Genomic DNA, 20,162 nt, shown 5'->3' with positions numbered 1-20,162 from the left:
TGGGCCCATAGCAGGGCTCAGCACGTTCTGGCTCAGACCTGGCTGCTATCAAGAGGTTTTATTCCTCTGTGGAATACATACATGCACAGAATGATTATTCCCAAACACCTACTGTGTGCCAGGCGCTGTCCCAGGTGCTGGAGAAGGGGCCTTGAGTAGGGGAGGCAGATCATAAGCAAGTCATATACCCACAGTGTGTCCTGTGGTGGGAAGCCTGGGCATGAAGAGCCAGCAGAGGAGAGAGGGGGTTTGGGAAGTGTGTGGGTGGGCTGGGGTTGCAGTATCAAACGGCAGAGAGTGAGGGGAGTCAGGGTGGTCCTACTTGAGAAGGTGGTGTTTGAGCAAAGACCCAGCATGTGGTCCTCTGGAGGAAGGGTGTCCCAGGCAGAGGGAACAGCCCATGCGAAGGCTCTGAGGCTGCTTGGAATGGGCCTCTTGGTTTGCAGGAGACCATGTGAGATATGGGTGGGGTGTCCTTGGAGCAGGCGTCTTTCCTTTGCTCCTTTGCCCTCCGCCCCCTCTCCCCCAGGAGGCAGGAGGGATAGACAGGCGTGGAGGCTGCTTGCTTCCTCAGGCCCTTTGTCCCACGTGGTGGGTCTCATCGTGGAGGTGGGGAGGCGTAGGCGCCCCCGGTGGTCGTCCCCCTACAGTGATGAGCCCGCTGAGTTTGGGTGCCTCTGAAGTTGAAGGGAGGCAGCTTTGCCTGGGCCGGGGGTGGGGTGGGGGTGGGGTGGGTGGGGGTGGGGGTGGGGGGTGGGGGGGCGGGGGGGTTTCCTTCCTCCTTCTCCTCTGCCTCTTGGTCCTCCATCAATCTGCCTTACTGGCCTAATGGGGAACCTTCCTCCCGTGGCTGAGTTATCTGCTTGTCATGCCGTGGCCCACCCGAGGACGATAAAAGGGCTTTTTGTCTGCAAGCACTTAGCTTCCTCCTCTGGGGCGATCCATCACGTCTGAGGAAGGAGGGAGGCAGACAGATGGGGGAGGGGGCGGGGGGGGTCCCAGGAGCCCCCGTGGCAGGACCCAAGTGGCTCCTCAGCCCAGAGACAAGGCCTGTCTGGGGACAGGCAGGGGCAGCTGGGAGCGGGACCTTGGGGGGAGTCGCGGGGCCAGATGTCTGAAGACCCAGACGTGTGGACTCTTGGCCGCGCAGCTCCTGGTTGGCGGCTTGAAGGCCTTTCTGAGACCCTCACCCCGGGGCGGCCTGGTGGGGCCAGAGTCGGAGCTGGGGGAGCAGGCATTTCTGAAAGAAGAGGCAGCAGGGGAGACAAGCAAAGGCCACAGAGGACCTGGGTCCGGGGTCCAGGACGGTACCGTGACAGTCGCGGCACGCGCTCGTGGCGCTCCCGTCGCTGAGACCCCCTTCTAGTAAGCACCTCATGGGGTTCCGCATTGGATCCTCAGAGCGACCCCATGAGATGGGGCCTGTTGGCGTCCTGTTCTGCAGATGAAGAAATCAAGGCACAGGGAGGTGAGGCCATGTCCCCAAGCGTGCAGGGGGCGGAGGGAGGGTTTGAACTCAGGGAACTCTGGAGTTTCTGTGCTGGTGTCCGTCGCTGGCGGGGGTGGCGTTTAGTTTGCAGGCGGGGGTGGGGGGGCTTCAAGCCGATGAGGGTGAGGGCTTGCTGTGGGTGGGGGCTCATCGTGGACGGGGGGCCTGGGTACCCTGGGGAGGAAGATGGGGACCCAGCATCCTGGGAGGTTGGGGGGAAGGTTCGTGGGGCTGGGCCTTGCTGAATCACGCCTCTCTGAAGTCCCTTTGCTCCACCTTGGGGCCTTGGTCCACTGGCTTTCTCCCTGGTTGGGCGAGGCCCTGGTCTCTCCCCCGGTGGAGGGGATGAGTGCATGGGGGGTGGGGGGGTGTCTCTGCCCCGGGCAAGCTGCCCCTCCCCCTGCTTTCCTTCTTCCCCCTCCTCCCCCTGCCCCTCCCTCCACTCCCCTCCATCTCTCCCTCCACACCCCTCCTCCTTCCTTCCCCTTCCCACAACCCCCCTCCTTCTCCCCACAGGCCACCCTCAAATGACAGCAATTAATGGTACCTCTGATGGCGGGCTGGGAGGCCGGGGCTGACAGTTGAGCGTGTCTGCCTGCGGCTGGCCCTCTAATCGGGCCCGGGGGACGCCCCCTCCTGCCATGACTCCCAGACGCCGCCTGCCCGCGCCATCACTCACAGGGTAGCAGGGAGCAGGGGCCGGCCCTGGCGGGCAGGCGCGTGTCAGCCGGCACAGAAGCCACCCCCCAGTCCCTGCCGTCCTTCTATTATGACCATTTTTTTCTTTCCTAAATGGGGGGCTCCGGGGTGACCCTTGACCTACCCGAGTTAGTGACCACCAGGGTGCCCTTCTCCACCAGAACATCCTCCCCGCGGGCCAGCCCCTATCCCAAAATGACCTCTGGGGTACTGCGCTGCGCCCCCATCCTTCTGTGTCTGCCCCCCTAGGTGGGATGTCGAGGAGCCTTGTCCTGTTTTGGACATGAGGCATCAGTTAAATGCTGGAGCCCCCGCAGCCAGGAGCCTTCAGTGACAAGGGTAGCTACCCAGACCTGGAGTCTTGTCTGGTGGGGTTCTCCTGTGTGTTGTGTGGGGGGGTGGGCAAGCATCCCAGCCCGTCCTGTCCATGCCGGGGTCTGGTGCTTGCCCATTCATCATTTTGCAGCAGCAATAATGAGGCCCCTGCTGTATGCCACGGCCTGCAGCTGGTGCTTTTCACCTCGGTTCATTTTCTTGTACAGTAACTCTCCGAGGAGAGTGCTATTTATAACCCTGCTCTTGTAGACGGGGAGCCTGACAGGCAGAGAGGCAAAGTGACTTGCCCTAAATGACCCAGCAAGGAAGGAATAAATCCAGGATGTAACCCTGACCTTCCTTGTCCAGGGCTCATAAATCAGGGCCGTGGGGGTAACTTGGGTGTTCAGAGAAGGAAGCCGCAGACCTGACCGGGAAGTGGGGAAGTAGTGTCCAGGCACCTGAGTGGGGTTAAGGCTGCGGATTTTCATGTATGGATTTCTCTGTGGTGGTTCACGAAAATCGGCCCGACTGAGGTGTAATTAACCTGGAGTAGGACATACCCATTTTAAGGATTCACCTCTATGGGTTTGGACAGTGGAAAACATTTATCTGAGAACCACAGCAATCAAGATACTGAGTGTTTCCACCTGCTCCAAGAGAATCCCCGTTCCTCCCTCAGAAGCCCCCGCTGATCTACCACCAAGGAAGTTCTAGAATCTTCCAGATTTTCATAATAAAATGATAAAGAATGCATTTTCTTTTTGGCGTGTTTTGCTTCTTTCTGCATGTTTCTGGGTTTCCTCCCTGTCTTTGGATGTATCAATAACTGCTCCTTTTTAATTGGTGAGTGCGTACGAATGTGCCGCAGCTCATTTATTCATTCATGAGTGGCCTAGAGGTTGTTTCCAGTTTGGGGCTCTTAGGAATAAAGCCGGCAAGTCTTTGTGCCTCTGACCGCTTTTTCATGCCTTATTGCATTGGCCCACACCCGGGGACATGCTGGGTGGCAGCAGTTGGGTTTTTACGGGTAGCTAGCTGTGGGCGTTTTTCTTAACACTCCCATTTTACAGATAAGCAAACTGAGGCTGTGAGCGCTCAGGTGACTTATCTAAAGTCATTCTGCGAGAGCTGAGTTCTCTTTCTCCTCCTCGGAGCTGGGAAGGGCCAAGGCCTTGTGTTGCACTGATGGCTTTGCTGGTGCAGAGGGTCCATCGGGCCAGGAACTGATGACTAGGTCGGGGGACAGAACCGCCCCTCTTCCCGGAGGGTTTCCTCTGCTGGAGAGCGAGGGTGTGGTGGAGGTACCACGCCTCCCGGGTCAGGCACCGTAGGCTGGCTTTGCCGAGGGAACGTCAGGCCTTGCGTGATCCCGTCATCTTGGGCAAAGTCACGCAGGCCTTCCGGGGAGCTATTTTTGGGGCAGGGCAGGAGCGTGACATACAGAAGCCCGGGAATGGGGGTGGGGACAAAGAGGGGAGACTTCTCGTCCTTCTCCCTCGCCGGAGGGGTGTTCGCTAAGATGACTTTTCGGGGAAGGAGGCCCGTAAATTAAATAAGCAATCCCGTAAATAAATAAGTAATGAAGTTAGTGGGGTGCCTAATTACATCAAATTCATAATTATGGATGGATGCCTGCCCCATAATTGTACTTGTTTTTAATCTTTGGCTCCGACATGCGTCTTCTCCCATCTGACAGTAATCCCTGCCCCAGCTGGAGGGAAGAGGGAGGCACTGCCTTGCGGGGCTCCCAGTGCGCCCGGTGATGGGGCCCCCCTGGCGCCAGGGATCCCGGCGGACTTGTCTTCATCCCTGTGGTCAGGTTTAAAAACCTAACCGTTTTGAAATTGCCGTAAATGCCAGTGATAATAACAGAGGTTGTAATAGTAATCGTGTTTGTTGCCTTTCACATGTTATAATTTACTCTTCCCCAACCCCCTCCCCCCCCGCCCCGTAACAATCTCTATTGTTATTATCCCCACTTTACAGATGAGGAAACTGAGGAACAGAGAGGTGAAGTGACTTGCCTGTGGTCACACAGCCAGTGAGATTCACACCCAGGCTGTCTACCCTGGGGCCAAGGTCATCCCGGGTGGGACTTCTCCTGCTGACCCTGTGCTGGGCTGTGTTAAGGCTTCATGCATTTCCTGAGGTCTTGGAGGGAGAGGCTGATTTAGCATGGCTCAAGGCCTCCAGAGGCGTAAATGCTGAAAAGATGATGTCATGCCTTCCACGATGGCCATAAATCAAACAGGAACCCTCTGAACCATAAAATAAAAATGTTTATTTTTCATTTTAAAGACAAAGTAAGCCCACTGCTGAAGTTAAAATGCCCTCTTCTTTCTAGATCTTCCCTTTTCCCTTGGGTGGCTTTGATTTGCTGGTGTGGTGGGCACTCCTCATGCCGCCTGTGCCGCAGGGTTGATCATCCTTAGACCCATTGTCCAGATGAGCAAACCAGGACTTGAGTGAGGTCACAGCGGGTGGGGGCGGGGCTCCCATTCTGACCAGCTTCTCCCACCTGACCTGGGGGACGGAGACCACCGCAGTCCCCGCTGCTCTTGCCTGAGAAGTGTAGGGGTCCTGCACGCCCATGGCTGGCTTCGCCGGGTCCCTCCTGTGCTGGGTGGCCGTTTCCGGCCTCACTGGCAAGCCCAGCTGTCTGGTGGGAAGAGGAGACCAGCTGTGCTCACATCATTTTGGGGACAGAGAGGGTGTGGGGGTGGCTGGAGTGATGTTATCCCATGCGGGCCCCAGACCCCCGGCCAGCGCTGACACCTGCTTTTTCACACTCTGCCCCGTGTCTTGGGACATCTGCCCTTCTGAGCCCTCGACAGGCCTGGGTCTCCCTGGCGGAATTGTCCTGCGGACTGCAGGGAGGGAACACCCTTCACTTTCTGGGCTGGGCTCGTGCAGCCAGATGGGACCTGTGTTTCTGGCAGAGGCTTTCGTTCGGGCTGGCCTGGGGCCTGCATTCCCCTGTGCTGACTTCAGGTTCGTGGGGTTTGGGTGCGCTCCCTGCCCCTCGCTAAGCTTAGGACGTACAGGAATTGAGGACAGACTCCCATGAAGAACTGCGTGTCTTCGTGGTGCTTTGGGGGAGGGGGCAATCTAGGGAGGCTGCCCGGAGGGGCTGGAACAAGCTCGTCTGAGCAAGGATAAATGTCGCATGTAGGAATCAGTAGGAGTACAACACTCCAGATGGGACCTAACACAGAGCAAATACTGTATCTGTTACCAGGGCTGACCTTTCCGGACCGTCTGCCTGCCTTAGGGCCGTGCGAGAGTCTCCCGCAATCACCGCCATTAACAATAGGTTCATTCCAAATGATGCCTGGTCACTGCTTCTGTGCCACGCTGTGCTCTGAGTGTGTCCCAGACATCCACCCGTGTACTCCTTGGGGCAGCCCTACGGGGTAGGTTCTGTATTTCATCAGCTCTGTTTTATGGTGGGGCGGGGGGAGCTGGTGGCCGCAGAGGGGTTAAATGACTCGCCCAAGGTCATACAGCTGGCAGCGGGCGGAGGTGGGGTTTGAACCCAGGCAGACCTACTCCACGCACCTGCTATGAATTGTGGGGGATCTGCAGGCGCCACCTGCAGCCACCCGTGAGCCTGGAGCCAGACTGGATCTCTTGGCAGGGCTGCCCCAGCGGCGGGCCAGGCTCTGTGGGCCACACAGGACTCTCAGGCACGCGTCAGCTGTTCTGGGCTGGGCGGGACTGGTCAGGACATGAGGGGTCTGCTTTCTGCCTGCCTGCAGCCAGCCTGGTGTCCCTGTGGCTTCCCGGGGTGGGGCGGGGGGTGTAGACACAGCGAACAAGATGCCAGGGCCCTGCCATGTGGATCCCACGGGCAGGGCACAAAACAAACGTGGTATGGCAAGAAGCGCATATGCTGGCTGTGGTAATGCAGGGTGGGAGACAACTCTGGTTGGGGGGGGCTCACTTTATTTATTTATTTGGGGGGCGCACTTTATTTATTTATTTGGGGGGGCGCACTTTAGGTAAAGGAATCAAGAGTGGCCTCTGGGGAGGTGACATGGGAGCTAGGACCTAGACAATGAGAAGAAAGCAGCCATATGAAAAGAAGAGGAATGAGTGTTGTGGATTCGAGAATAGCCTTTGCAAAGGCCCTGAGGCCATAATGTTTCAAGAATGCGGAGGAGGCCCACATGGCTGGAATGGAGCCAGGGGTACCAGAAGTGGTTCTCTGGATCTGAGGCTGTTCTGTAGACCTTGGGGGTTGGGCTTTTTTCACACTTCAGGTACAAACCAAGTTTAAGGGCTTTTGCCTCTCCCTTTTGTTGTTTTGCTCATTGATTAACTTACATTTACTGGGCACATGGAACGTTCTGGACATTGGTAGGCCCCTAGAATCAGAATGATAGAATTGTTCATGCCTTTGAGGAGTTTAGTGTCCAGAGGGAGAGTGTCAGTTAAACAGGTGACATTGAGGGATCATGTGGAGTTGAGGTTGTCCCTGGGCTGTATAATAAGGTCTGAATTTTTCTGTGGTCAGGACAGGCCTTCTTGGACAAACGTCAATTGAGGGGAGACCCGAAGGTGATCATTTAGGATTCCTGAGTCATGGTGGAGGCACACTCAGACTGGTTTGGGCCACAAGGAGGAATTGATGGGTGCTCATAATGGCAAAGTTCAGGGTAAGACAAGTTCAGGCATGGCTGGATCCAGGGCTCAAACCATGCCTCGGGGAGCTTTCTTCTCTGTGGGCCTTGTTTATAGGCATGTTTCTGCCACTAGTACAGCCAACCAAGGAGAAGGAGTCACTCGAAGCCCCGAGTGACATTCCTTTCTCTTGTCGACTGAGACCTTCTGTACTTGTCTGGCTGTTTGCAACAGCCGTGGGGAGGTGGCCAAGGTTGGGGAAAGGGGTGCCCCAAACTCAGATGCAGTCGAAGAAGGGACTGAGGCCAAAGGGAGTGGTGGGGATTGTGGCTCACTGGCAAGCTGGATATTTTGATTTTCTTCTTCAGGGAAGCTAGAAATCTGGATTTTATAAGCAATGTCCTAATTTTTAAAAAACATCGTGTGTGCCAGAAAGAGCTTCCCTGTTGGCCACAGCTGGCTGTCATCATTCCGTGGCCTCTGTTCTTAGCTATGACTTTCATCTCAAAGTATTTTGCCCTTCGTGATCTGGGCAGACTATCCCATGGAATGTAACAGGAGGTCCTGGGGCTTGGGAAGTCACATTTAATGCCTCTGGAGATCTCATTTCCAAAAGTTGGGGCCCAAGGCTACAGTAGTCCCTGCTAGAACCCTCCAGTGGAGTTTGAGAGTCTCAGAGCAGTAAGCTTTGTGGTTAGTGACACAGACTTGGGTCTTACACTCCCTGTGTTCTAAGCTTTGCCACTTTCTCTTTCTGCCGTTGGGCACGTTGCATTCTCCCTGTTCTGGGTTTCCCCATCTATAAAATACTCCATGGCATTGCTGTAAGGCGTAAAGGAGCACAGAAGGACCCTGTGCCCCTGATGCCTGGCATGTTGGGAGCGTGTGTCCCCCTGGACTGGTATTAAATGTCCTTCCTGGTTTGGGTCCTGAAATCCAGCTGGCGGTGGCCGGCAGCATTCCTGGACACCTCTTCCTTCCTTTGTCGCTGGGGCGTGGGCTCCTGGGGCCCCGGAGCAGGCGGCCATCCGCCCCCTGCCTCCTGCCTCGGGCCCAGGCATCCCTGCCAGTTGCTCTGTGCTGTTTGCTGCAGGATGGCCCTGCACTTGGACACGAGTCTGGACAGTTGGACAGTGAGCCCTGCCCACAGCCAGCTCGCAGCTGCTCCCGGGGTGGGGTGGGGGGGGGAGTGGGCCCCTTTTAAAATAAAAACAGGACCCAGGAGCAGAGCCTTATGGGACAGTTGGCTGCCTTTTGCCAGCGTGGCTTCTGTCCCTGGATAAAAGAAGGGCGCATTTTTGTCTGGCGAAATCTCCTTTCAAGGACTGAGAAGGTGGCCTGTTTGGCTTCCTTGTTCTGGAGGTCCCTTTTCTTGCAAGCCCCTTGTGAGTGGCTCACGGATCTCTGTCTCCGGGAAGGGGGTCTGGGTTCCCTGGGGTCTGATTTTAGCTGGCTTAGGCTGGGGAGGGGGTCAGCTGTGGGGTCCCTGGGGGGACTTGAGATGCCCACGTGACTGTCCCCACAGCTTCCAGCCCCGTTCCCCAGAGTCGGGGCAGAAAGGACCAGGGGGCGGGGGGAGGCCAGCATGTTGCAGAACGTCTGATGCTGCCGCATTGAGCCTCAATCACGTAGTGGAGGGAGTTGCGTCCGCTTGGAACCTGTGAAGGTGACCTTATTTGGACAGAGGGTCTTTGCAGATGCGATCAAGTCAAGCATCTCGAGATGAGATCCTCCTAGATTAGGATGGGCCCGAAGTCCGATGACAAAAGTCCTTAGAAGACACACGGAGGAGAAGGCCCTTTGAAGATGGGTGCGGAGACAACAGGCTGAGGAGCGCCCAGGGCCACCACAGGCTGGACGAGAGCAAGGGAGGGTCCTCCTCCCCAGAGCCCTGATTTTGGGCTACGGGTGTTCAGAGCCGTGAGAGAGTAAAGTGCTCTTGCTTTAAGCACCCCCGGTTTGTAGTAATTTGTCTCGGCAGCCCTAGGAAACCGATGCGGTTTTGTGAATTTTATTTTAATCACAGCTAAACTTTAAAGACCTGTCTGTGGCCTTCAGAACCCAGCACGTCTGGACCCTGTGGCCACAGCTGGCCGTCCCAGCCATGCTGGCCTCCTGGCCCCAGGGCCTTTGCCCTGGCTGTTTCCTCTGCCTGGCACCCTGTTTGCTGACAAGTTTCCACATCTGCCTGTCTTCTCCACCCGGGCCACTGCCGGACTGCCACTGCCTCTGAAACTGTCCGCAGCAGGTGGTGTGACATGAGTTACATCCTGTCTTCAACTCCTGACCTCGTCCATGTCAGTTCCACAAGGGTGGCCATCTCCGTCTTCATCCTTGCTGTCTCCCCACTGACCAGGGCGGACAGTAGGGGCTCAATATGTGTGCATTGAACGGAGGACAGTCCCAGGCCTGGGGTCGGGGACCCTTAACCTTATTGAATGGAGGCGAAATTCACATCACGTGAAATGAACCATTTCTAAGTGAACCAGTTCATTTGTTTTTTGTTCCCGAGCCATGCTGTACACAGCCAACACCTCTGTCTAGGGCTAAAATATTTTCGTCACCTTCTCCCCAAGGAGACCGAGTGGCCATTAGAGGTCCCTCCCTCGTCTCCCCTCCCCAAAGCCCCTGGCGACCACCTGCTCTCTTGTCCCCGTGGACCTGCCTGTTCCGGAAATTTTCTAACAGTGGATTCACACAGTGGGTGACCTTTTGTGTCTGACGTCGTGCACAGAGCTTGACGTGTTCCGGGGTCACGTGGTGGCAGGTGTCCGTGCTTCCTTTCTCTTTATGGCCGCACTGAATGGCATTCTGTGGTCTCTGGAGCACTGGGGACGCGATAGGAGAGGGGGAGGTGGGAACAGTTTTGCGTTTCTAGCTCACGCTCTTCCTTTCTGTTCCCTTGGCCCCAGCCCTGCTCCTGTGGGGGGGGGAGGGAGCGGGGATCCCTTCCACTGGGGCTGGACCTTGTGGTTCTCTCAGTTCCACAACGGGTATGGTTTCTGTTGACCCTGAGAGAGGCAGTGGGCAGTGTGCCCCCATTTCACAGCTGGGCAGACTGATGCCTACAGAGGCAAGGGTCTTGCGTCGGCCCCTGGGGGACCCTTCTGCCTCTCCATCCATCATTTTCTGCTGTGCAAAGCTTTGCGGGGCAGACAGGTTCCTGGGGATGGTCCCCCTCGGGCTTGGAGAATGAGGGGGTCCTGTGCCACACAGTTGACCGCGTGCTGACTTACTCTGATCTTAAGCTCAGGCTTGGCAGCTGGCTCCATCGAGAAGGAGTTGCCTGTCCCAGTTTCTGGTTTTTGGTGGTTTGCCGTGTTCGTGAAGTCACTCAACAAACCATCCTGACCCGGCTCCTTGCGGGGGCCGGGGAAGACATGAGAAATGACCGTGGCAGGACACTGCCCGGCGTTGAACCTGCCCAAGGCATTAATAGCTCTGGTCGGGGTGTGGATAAGTTCCTCCTGGTGTCAGGGCCAGTTTCTGCGAAGGTCTGGGCGCAGGTCTGTGTCCAAAACAAACAGAAAAGAACAAAAGGAACCCATGAGCCCTGCCCCGGCTGCTTCGGGCTCTGCTTCCTGGCCGTGTTTTGGTGGGGCCGGTTTCGCCCGTTCCTGAGTTTTGTGATCTGTTACGGTGAGAGCCAACAGGCAGGAGATGGAGCCTGGATCCAGGGACTCAAAATGCAGCTTTGTGTTGCCGGCTGCTTTCTGTGGCTTGGTGTCCCCATCTGTGAGGCTTTGAGTAGCCCAGTCCCCGTGGTGGCATTCAGGACAGGTCCCGGCAGGCTTCCGAAACACTCGATGAGGAGTTTCCTTGGGAAAGGCTAGAGGGTGAGTTGACACAAGTCAGCAACGTAGGGCCTCCGTGGGGTCTCTTGACTGGTTTCCTACGAGCCACACTTGTCCCTTCGCTAGTCCCACGGCCACGGACCTTCCTCACACGTCTGTCCGGTCTGCCCCAGACCCTCTGTGGCCCCTCGCCGACCGAATCATGAGGTCGGATGAATGCGGGCCGTGCTTGCCCGTTTCAAACCTCCGCTCAGCCACTTTGGAGCTGTGTGACCCCGAGCAAGCCGCTTAACCTCTCTGGGCCTGTTTCCTTCTCTGTATTTTGGGATTCAGAAGCGCACCTGCCTTTCGTCGGGGTGCTGTGAGGACAGAGGGGCCCACAGGTGAGGCACTTCTGCAATGCTGGGCACATAGTACGCTGTCACTGGCACCGTCACCCTCGGGAGCCTTTCCAGTCTTTGGAGAGTGGTGACTAGCCCAGAGTGCTGATGACCTACTGCCCCCTCCACTCCCCGTCCTCCCCGACCTCTTCTCCCTCTGCCTCTTTCCCTACCAGCCTCCTCTCTGCTTCTGCAACGTGCCAGACGCTGTCCCGCCTCCAGACCTTGGCCTTTGCTGTGCTTCCTGCCTGGGGTGCCCCTGCCCCCCGTCCCCAGGGTTAGGGTTAGGGTTTGCCATCTCGGGCGGCCACATATCCTTGGGCCCAAGTCCTGGTTGTTAGGGGCAGAGGTGAGCCTCCGGAGCCCCCCCGGGGGGGGGGGGGATCCCGCCGCTTCCCCTCGAGGCTGCCACTCAGAGCACCGCGGGGAGCGGAGCCCAGCCTGTCCCGGCTGCCGATGGGAAGTTGACACCCAGAGGAGCTCAGACTTGTTTCTGAGTCATCCAGACAGTTGCAGCCAAGGTTCAGACCCCTGGCTGACCACCAAAGCATCCATTTTGGCGTGTGTGTGTGTGTGTGTGTGTGTGTGTGTGTGTGGCTGTCTTTGTTCACCCCCTGGGCCTGTCACTGAGATGACCCTCGTTCAGAATACCAATGCAGGGGGTCATGTTTGCTTTTCCTGAGATTAGAAGTAGGGCAGAAATATTTTAAAGGCAAAGAGCCGGCCCCTTGGCCGTGTCCCCCCGGAGGACTGGAGGCTTGGGGAGGGGACCCAGGCAGCAGCTCTGGTTCCTCGCCGGGGCCCAGGCCGGGGGAGCCGACGCTGCCTTCTGGGCAGGCGGCGGGCGGGTGCTGCCCGCCGGTGGACGGGTCCGGCGGGGAGGAAGCGGGTTAACGTAGAATTCGGGCCTGGAGCTCGCTTTCGCCTGCGAGGAGGGAATAGTGAAGAGATTTTTCTACCGAGCTATAAAAAGGCCTCCCAGCGTCGGCTGGAAGCCCGCCAGGGTTACCATGGCGATGAGGAATTATTACTTACTGCCAAGGCTGGGAGAAAAAGCGAGTACTTTTGGCTTCCGAAGAAGAGGAGTGGACTTATGTAATTCTCTGTGTTTATAGGCCCGGAGTGGCAGGAGGCGCGGACGGACCGTGGAGGCCTGACACCGAGTTTTGGCCCCGGCGTGGGGTCGGCGGCTGGGGCTTGTGCCTGGTGGGCCTCGGCCTGCGCTGGCCTCGGGGGGGCGGGGGGGCAGCGGGCCGGGGGCCGAGGGGGGTGTCAGGCCCGGCTGCGGGGGCCTCCCCAGCCCGGGGAAGGGGGGGGGACGCCCGTAGTCTCGCGGGAAGGCGAGCGGCCGCTCGGTGGGGCCGCCGCTCCCCGTGTCAGTCCTGCAGGAAGGATGGCTTTGATGTTGGACGCCGTGTGTCTTCTGGAAGCCAGCAGAACCGTCTGTGTGTGTGGACTCCCCTGACCCACTTGCTGGCACATTTTACTTCTTTCTTTTTCTTTTCTTTTCTTTTTTTTTTTTTTTTTGTTTGGTGGGAGAGTTACTTCAAGTTCTGTTGGGAGCTGACGTGAGTGGAAGGCTGGTCATGTGCTCGGGTAAGAGAAGTTTCTGGGCTTGGTGGTGGGCAGGGAGACGCGGTACGGCCAGGTCATGGCCCCGGAGGGGTGGGCAAGGACCGGGAGTCACCGTGGAGCGTGGGGGCGTCCGCCTGGGGGCCGGTGGGCCGCCGGATGGAGGCAGCCTGGTCGCGCCCCGGCCACGGTGGCCTTGGGTGGCCCGGCCCCGTCAGGCAGCAGTCCCGGCGCTGGGAGGACGAAGGGCCGGTGGTCACAGTGGTCGGAGTCCCTGTGGTCGGGAGCAGGGTGCCAGGAAGCAGGCGGCCGGGCGGGAAGGGCTCCTGGCCACTGTCTGGCTGCGGGGTTGGTTGGACATGTGGGGTGGGGACTGAGCTGCCCGGAGCTGGGGCGCACACGTCCTTGCAGGAGAGCGGGCAGGGCGGAGGAATCGGGGTGCTGCCGGCACTGTGGCTGCAGGGGGTGGCGGCTGGGGGTCTCCTCCACGGGCAGGGGGCTGGGGAGGGGAGCCAGGTGCAGTCAGCGCTGCGGCTGCCCCGGCGCCCGGCTCTCACCGCGGTGGCGCTTGGCCCAGTGCCCGTGTCTGGTTTGAAATCAGCGCCACCGGCCCAGGCTTGCCCAGGGACCTGGCCGCGAGGAGCCGGCATAAACACTGGAAAGTTGGAAGGGCTTCCTGAGCTCACAAGGAGCCTTCAGTTGCAGGGACAGGGATGAGGGAGTGATTTGTCCCAAGGCCTGGGTGCGCCTGGACCGTTGGGAGGCCGTGGGACGTCTCGTGGGGGCCTGGAGCCCAGGCCAGGGAGGGCTGGCTTCCCAGAGGGCACCTCTCGTTTGCCACAGACTCGAGTTTGAATCCTGCTTCCATCCCTCTTTACGCTGGGTGGCCTTGCCTCGCCTGTGGGGGCCTCAGTTTCCTTGTCTGTAAAATGGGGCAATAGTGGGGGGTCACACAGGGTTCGGGATGAGGTGAGGGGTTACTACAGCCTCCTGGTTCGTTCTGGGCCCAGACCTCCAGAGTTCGCATCCTGGTTGAACACTTCCTGGCCGTGTGGCCTTGGGCAGCTTCTTTCCCGTCTCTGAGCCTCAGTGTTCTCGTATGGCAAATGGACGCTGCCCTTGGTCTCCACGCTGGGAGCGGTTGTATGGCTCAGGGGGGCGAAGGAATGGCCCCTGCACCTCCCCTCGTGGAAGGTGTGACAGTGGGCAGGTCGTGGAACTCAGCTCTTTTGTTCGTCCTGTGCGCGTGGTTTGCACTTGGGTCTGGGGGAGAACCGAGACCCGCCTGCACAGGGGCCCTGTGGGCTGCTGTGGGGAGACTCCTTTCCTGTAGATAAGTTTGGATTTAAGTTAGGTACATCCCAATCTCCACTGATTTTTCTTTTCTTCTATGTCCAGAACCGTCCTGTTCTGTAGGATTTGGAAACCGCAGTCTGGATCTCGAGAGGTGGAGAGGGGGGGGTCCCTCCTCAAGCCCCAGGCTCTGTTTGCATCTGGGCCTGGGCTGGGGTCCCCGGGGCTGTCCCACTGTGCCTGTTCTGCCCTGTCCCCCACCAAGCACGGGCCAGCACCCCCAACTGCTCGGTGTGGCCTGGAGGATGGGCAGGCATGGCTGGCTCTCCCACTGAGGGTGGCAGTCATCCTGTTTGTAAATGACACCGGATGCTGGGCCGGTGGCTGGCTCAGGGCCTCTTCTCCTGGGCCAGCAGGAGCCGGCGGGGAGTTCCCCGGGTGTCCAAGCTGTCCACGCCACCTGCCCGCTGTCCGGTTGTCCTCGGGCCTCTCTTGGGGACCTTGGGAAAGGCCTCTGTAGCAGGGGGCCCCACAAATGTCCCCTTGCTGCCCCCAAGCCTCAGGTGCCCCCTTGGGCCAGCCACAGAGCTGTGTTGTAGCTGTCCCAGCCCTGTCCTGAGGGTCTCGGTGACTTGACCTCCCCCTCCCCCCATACGCACGGAGGTGCAGGTGCATAGCATTCAACACACTCAGGTCCACACAAATGTGTGTATGCGAGACCCGCGAGGTCTGTGTGAGGCTGATGGTGCACGGTCAGTCTCCTGGTTACACCACGGTACTGAGCTGGGCTTCTGTAGAGACGTCACCACCGGGGGAGGCTGGCTGAAGGGCGCTCAGGGACGTGAGAGGGCGCTGAGGCTCGGGTCAGGTGACCCACCCAAGGACCCAGAGTTGGTGAGGGTGGGGCTCAACTCCACCCCCAGCCATTGCCTGTGTGTAGAGGGTCTTCGGCTGGGTGATCCCAGGGAAGTTGCTTGCCCTCTCTGAGTCTCCGTTCCCCCTCTGCCTTCTCTCCTCACCTGCAGGCTGGGCTTGGAGCTTGAGATAGAGGTGGTGGCTGGGCTCACGAACCGCGAAAGCCAGAGAGCCCTGACCTCTGGGCCGTTTCTCTCGCTTCCTGGGCCCTCCCAGAGCGTGCCCTGTCTCAGCCACGTGTGCGCCCTGCGGGGTCGCTCCCGCAGCAGCCAGACTCGCTCCCTGTCTTTGTACTCTATCCTTGCTCTGTACTCCGGGCTGCATTTTTCCTTTCCTGCTTTTCCCTGCAGTAAGGGACTGGTTTCTCTTGGACCTCTTCCCACCTCCACGGCAGTGAGAAGGCCTTCGTGCTGTGAACTAGCCCACCCTAGAGCGAGTTGGTCGTCCGCAGTGAGGGCTTAAGCAGGGGGAGTGTGTTTCTGTTCAGCCAAAGCTAATCCAAGGCTAGACATGTCTCCAGAGAGGCTCTCGAGAGAGGGCTGCTGGATTTTTGTCTCCTTACAGTGAGTGGACAGGTAACAGCACGTGTCCCCAGACGTCCAGAGAGGGCTTGATTTATGCCCAAGGATTTGGGAGGGTTCCAGACTATCCCAGGCTGGGGACAGGGGGGCTACTGGCAGGCCTTGGTGGGGCTGAGCAGGGAGGGGTGTCCACAGTCGTGTCAGATGATGGAAACTGTGTCTGAGGCTCGGGGAGCACCAGCCACGGTTTAGGGTCTCAGGTGCTGGGTTTTGCTGGGCAGAGCCTGGAGGGCAGGGAGTGGGCTGAGTTGGGGGCATTCTAGCCTCATGAGCCTTTTGCCTGTTTTTGGAAGCTCCCATCTGGGATCCAGAACCCAAACCCGAAATCCTCGAACCTGCCTGCTGCTGCCTGCGGCTAGCCTCTCCCACTTCGGCAGACCCTGCCTCTGGACCTTTGTACTTGCTGTGCCCTCTTCCTGCAACACCTGTCCCTCATATAGGCCTCTGCTCAAACGCAGCCTTCCGAGCAGTCCCCTGACCTCTCCAGAGTTGCTCTTGTCACCTTATACTGTCATCCTTTGAAATTTAGTCTGTGTCCATTGCCATGTCCCCCAAACCCCTTCCCCCACGATTTTGTTCATCTTGGTCACTACTGTGTCCCTAGCACTGGGCACGTCCCCCATGGGCTGTGGATCTGGGCCTGTCCCCTTGCGGTGAATGAGGCCTTTCTGGGGATGGATGTTTCAACTGTGCCTCCAAGGCAAGTCACACACCTGAGGGCTCTGGCTAGGGAGACGGGTCCTTACCTCCGCCACCCTAGAAATTCTGTGTCTGGAGGCTGAGAATGCCTTCTGGGGTCTCCTGGAAAACTGGGTCCTTTGAAAGGCAGTTCTTGTGTTTGTGCTCAAGAATGCCCCATAGGACCGTGGTCCGGACTCCTAGATAAAGTCAGAGAGGTAGAGGTCATGAGCGAGACCTGTGGCGGGCAGGGGAGAGGTGTAGACAGCATCAGCTTCGTGTGTTGAGGGCAGACGAGGCAGGAACACCGTTGTGCCGACCTTAATTTATTGAGTTCTTCTGATGGCCCTCTGAGCCACAGAGAGGGTGAGCATCTTGCCCAAAGACACACAGCCCCAGGCACACAGTATTAGTAGGTAAATGGCATTTGGTACGCAGGCCTGGGAAGGGGCCCCTTTCGCACTTGGAGGGAGCCCTACTCATCTAGGTCTGAAGCCCAGAGATGCCCAGACTCTTCTGGAAGGCCTGGAGTTGGTTTCTGTGTGGCTCAAGAGCCAGAAGGCTGGAGGAGGGCCCCCCCCCCTTTCTGGTTGTCCATTTGCATGACAATGAGCTCTTTGTCCCTGGGTCCAGCCTCCTTCCCAGGCTAATAACATAATTCCCGGCCTGTGATGTCATAATGGGCCCTTTCTGCTGGGGTTGGAGGCCGGGTGGGTAGCTGTGGAGGCTGGGACTGGCGGGTCATAAATGGAGAGGTGCTGATTATCGGGGGGCCGGACGCGCTTTCCTTGCAGGACGCCGTTTCATCCTCCAGGAGTGGGATTTGCTTCCCTTTGACACAGGAGCAAACAGATTCAGAGTTTGCTCAGCCCTCTGGCTGAACCACTTTGCGCCTCTTCTTGGCCTGTGAAGTGGGAGTGAGTCATCCCTGGCAGGCCCTCTCCCGGAGGCGTGGGTGTGAGAGTCCCTTGCTTCCTGGAAACGTGAGGGAGGCCCCTGCACCCGCGGCTCCTAAGGCAGGACCGCTGTGGGGGGGCGCGGAAAGTGGGCTCCAACCCGGGGCCTGGGGCTTACCTCTCTGTCTCAGTTTCCTCATCTGCTTGATTGGCGGTTCTGCTGGGGCTTGGCGAGGGGCTCAGTGGGGAGCCAGCGCCCCCACCGTCGTCGTGGGCAGCGTCAGGAGGGGCTGCCTTGTAATGGGGGGAATGGTGGCCCCCCAAAAATAAGCACATGCATTACTACCCTTCTCCTCTAAACGTGATGTGCTTTGGAAAATAAGGTCTTTGCAGAGGTTTCTGGACATGAGGTCATTTGGATTCCCCGAGTGAGCCCTCTGTTCAGTGACCAGTGTCGTCCTGAGGGACAGAAGAGAAGGCACACAGAGGACGCTGTGTGAAGACGGACGGAGACCCCAGGGATGTGGCCAGATGCTGGAGGAGGCTGGGGGGGGGGGCTCCTGCCCGAGAGCCTTCAGGGGAGCGAGGCCTGCCCACACCTTGATGTGGCACACTGGGCCTCCAGACCTGGAGAGAATAAATTTCCGTTGTGTTAAGCCACCCGGCTGACGGTCATTTGTTACAGCAGCCCTAACAGACTAATGGAGCCAGGGACCCCGCTCTATGGAGGCTAGAGGGAGCTCTCCCTGGGGAAGGCACGTGGGGGTACTCTTTCCCACCGCACGCTGAGGGTCCGGGACCTAGTGAGGTCGTTGGGGTAGCTGAGGACACCCCTTTGTGCCCAGGGGCGTGGGGAGCCGTGTCGGAGGGGTCCAGAACCCAAATCCGGAAATCCCCAAACCTGCCCGGCTAGCTGTCCCGCCTCGGGTGACCCTGCTAAGGGGCACAGAACCCAGGAGGCAAGAGGCTCCTCACATTCCATGCTGGGCCCTCCCGAAGCCTCTAACACGCACCCCGCACCTGCCTGGCCACTCCTGGGCTGCAGCCATCCCCCGCCCCGCCCCCACCCCCAAGCCACCTTGCTTACCAGGTGCCCTTGATAAAGGGAGACACTGAGGTGCAGAGAAGGCAGGCTGCAGCCCCTCTGTGCTAGGGACAACCTTCAGACTCTCGGCTGTGGCTAATGCATGGGCTGGCATTGCAGCTCCCGGGAGGAAGGGATCAGAGCTGCCGGGGAGCAGGCGGTGTAGACGGATTAGTTCTTGCGACATGCTGGCCTAGTGTAGATGGCACCCTGAAATCCGACTTTAAGTAGACCCCTTCTTGGCCTCAGTTTCTCTGTTCACAGAGTGGCCTTGGACCTTCGGCTTGGAGTCTGCAGTAATGCTCTCAGTGTTCAGGGACACAACCAGCCACTTATGGGCTGCCTGCTGTGTGCACTGAGCCGGGACTCAGTGGTGGACACAACAGAGGCAACTCCTGCCTTCAAGGACCGTGCCTTTGGGGTCGTGGGGAGATGGGGAACAAGTCAGCAGAGACTTGGGGAAGGATGACTCTAGATCCCGATGAGGGACGTAACAGAGCGGGGGGCCGGGGTGGGGCTGAGGGTGCTGCCTTCCTTCTCCTCCTGAGACCCAGGGTGGGGATTTGTAGTGAGCTCTTGGGGGGTGGCCAGGAGCACATGGAAGTGGCCATGGCCCATCTGCAGAGACCTGTGGCTGCCTCCAGCTGGCAGGACGTGGCTGGACCCATGAGCAGTGATGTTGGCTATAAGGCCTCTGAGGCCCTGACACCAGCCTGGCAGGGTGGGGGGAGGCTGGGAACTGCCTGAGCAGGGAGGCTGGGGTACAGTGGTGATGGGTGCCCAGGACACATGGGCTAGGAGGTAGATGCTGGAGAGGGCGAGCCTGGGTTTGCATCCAGGCTCTGCCACTTGCTTACTGTGTGACCTCAGACAAGTTACTTAACCTCTCTGTGCCTCAGTCTTGCTTCCTGTGGGTACTGTAATGGTTAGGTGAACTGATGACAGTGAGCACTGTGTTAGCAATTTGCTATTATGCTGAGTGTGAGGCTCTCACCTTGTGTCTCTTATCGGGACTGCTCAGGACCTAGAATCTGGAAGTGGAGTTTGTTCAACTTTCCATGGTCCTGCTCCTGCCCCTGAGACATAGAATAGCCTTCTTTGGCCCCAGAACCTCCACCTCCCCGTCTGTGAGCGGGGAGGTGAAACAGACTTGTGGCCACATGGAGGTGGGGCGGGAGAGAGGACAGTGGGAGGGGTCAGGGCGGTGGGGGAGGGTCAGAATCTTCCCCTGCTCCTGGTCTGAGCCAAGGCCACCCTCCAGGCCCAGAGCAGCTGCCTGCTTTACAGCCAGCAGGGGCGGGGCCGTGTGTGTGTGTGTGTGTGTGTGTGTGTGTGTGTGTTGCAGTGTGTTGCAGTGTGTTGTGTGTGGTGCTGTGTGTGTGTGTGAGTGTGTGTGTGTGTGGTGCAGCCTGCAGGGCCTTCTGGCTGTGGACAGTACCCCTGTCTGAAAGGAAGGGTTGCGGGGGCGGGGGGGGGGGGGCGCAGCGCAGGGAGAGCCGTCCTTGCCAGCTCAGGATGTTCCTCCAGAACCCAAGGCCAGAGGCTCCACTTAGTGCCTGGGGCTCTGTGGGTGGGAGTGTGCCTGCTGCTGGGGGGTGACCCAGATCTGAGGCAGCGAGGAGGGGCAGCCTTTGTCTGCAAAGTTGCTGCCTGCTCGGTCCCCCATTAAGGTCCCCGATGGCTCAGCACGGGGCCAGGAGACTGCTTCTCCTTCAGGGTGAGAGATGGGGCAGGCCTGTCCCAGACTCCTGCCTGGCCCCCTCCTTCTAATCTGAGTCCGTCCTGGGCTCCCATCTCATTTCTCTTGCCTCCTTCCGGCTGGCTTTGGAGATTTCCCTAC

At 58.7% G+C, this 20,162-nt stretch overlaps 1 protein-coding gene across 20 annotated transcripts in view; it reads left to right on the top strand.

Moving 5' to 3' along the window:
- NCOR2 (nuclear receptor corepressor 2) overlaps positions 1–20,162 on the top strand; it is a 204,884-nt gene that overhangs the window by 29,459 nt on the left and 155,263 nt on the right. For 3 of the 20 annotated variants that reach the window (XM_032310361.1, XM_032310367.1, XM_032310360.1), the window contains exon 1: positions 12,337–12,899. The exons of 1 other annotated variant lie outside the window; for it this stretch is intronic. The gene's annotated coding sequence lies outside the window, so the exon portion shown is untranslated. Of the gene's footprint in view, positions 1–12,224; positions 12,900–20,162 lie in introns of those variants that run through there. 16 more of the 20 variants (XM_032310366.1, XM_032310362.1, XM_032310368.1 and 13 more) reach the window with 9 other exon arrangements.

The sequence above is a fragment of the Mustela erminea genome, chromosome 13, assembly GCF_009829155.1.
Source record: "Mustela erminea isolate mMusErm1 chromosome 13, mMusErm1.Pri, whole genome shotgun sequence".
NCBI classification, from domain to species: Eukaryota; Metazoa; Chordata; class Mammalia; order Carnivora; family Mustelidae; genus Mustela; species Mustela erminea.
Note: the sequence above shows the minus strand (reverse complement) of the source record. Positions and strands in the feature narration are given on the sequence as shown.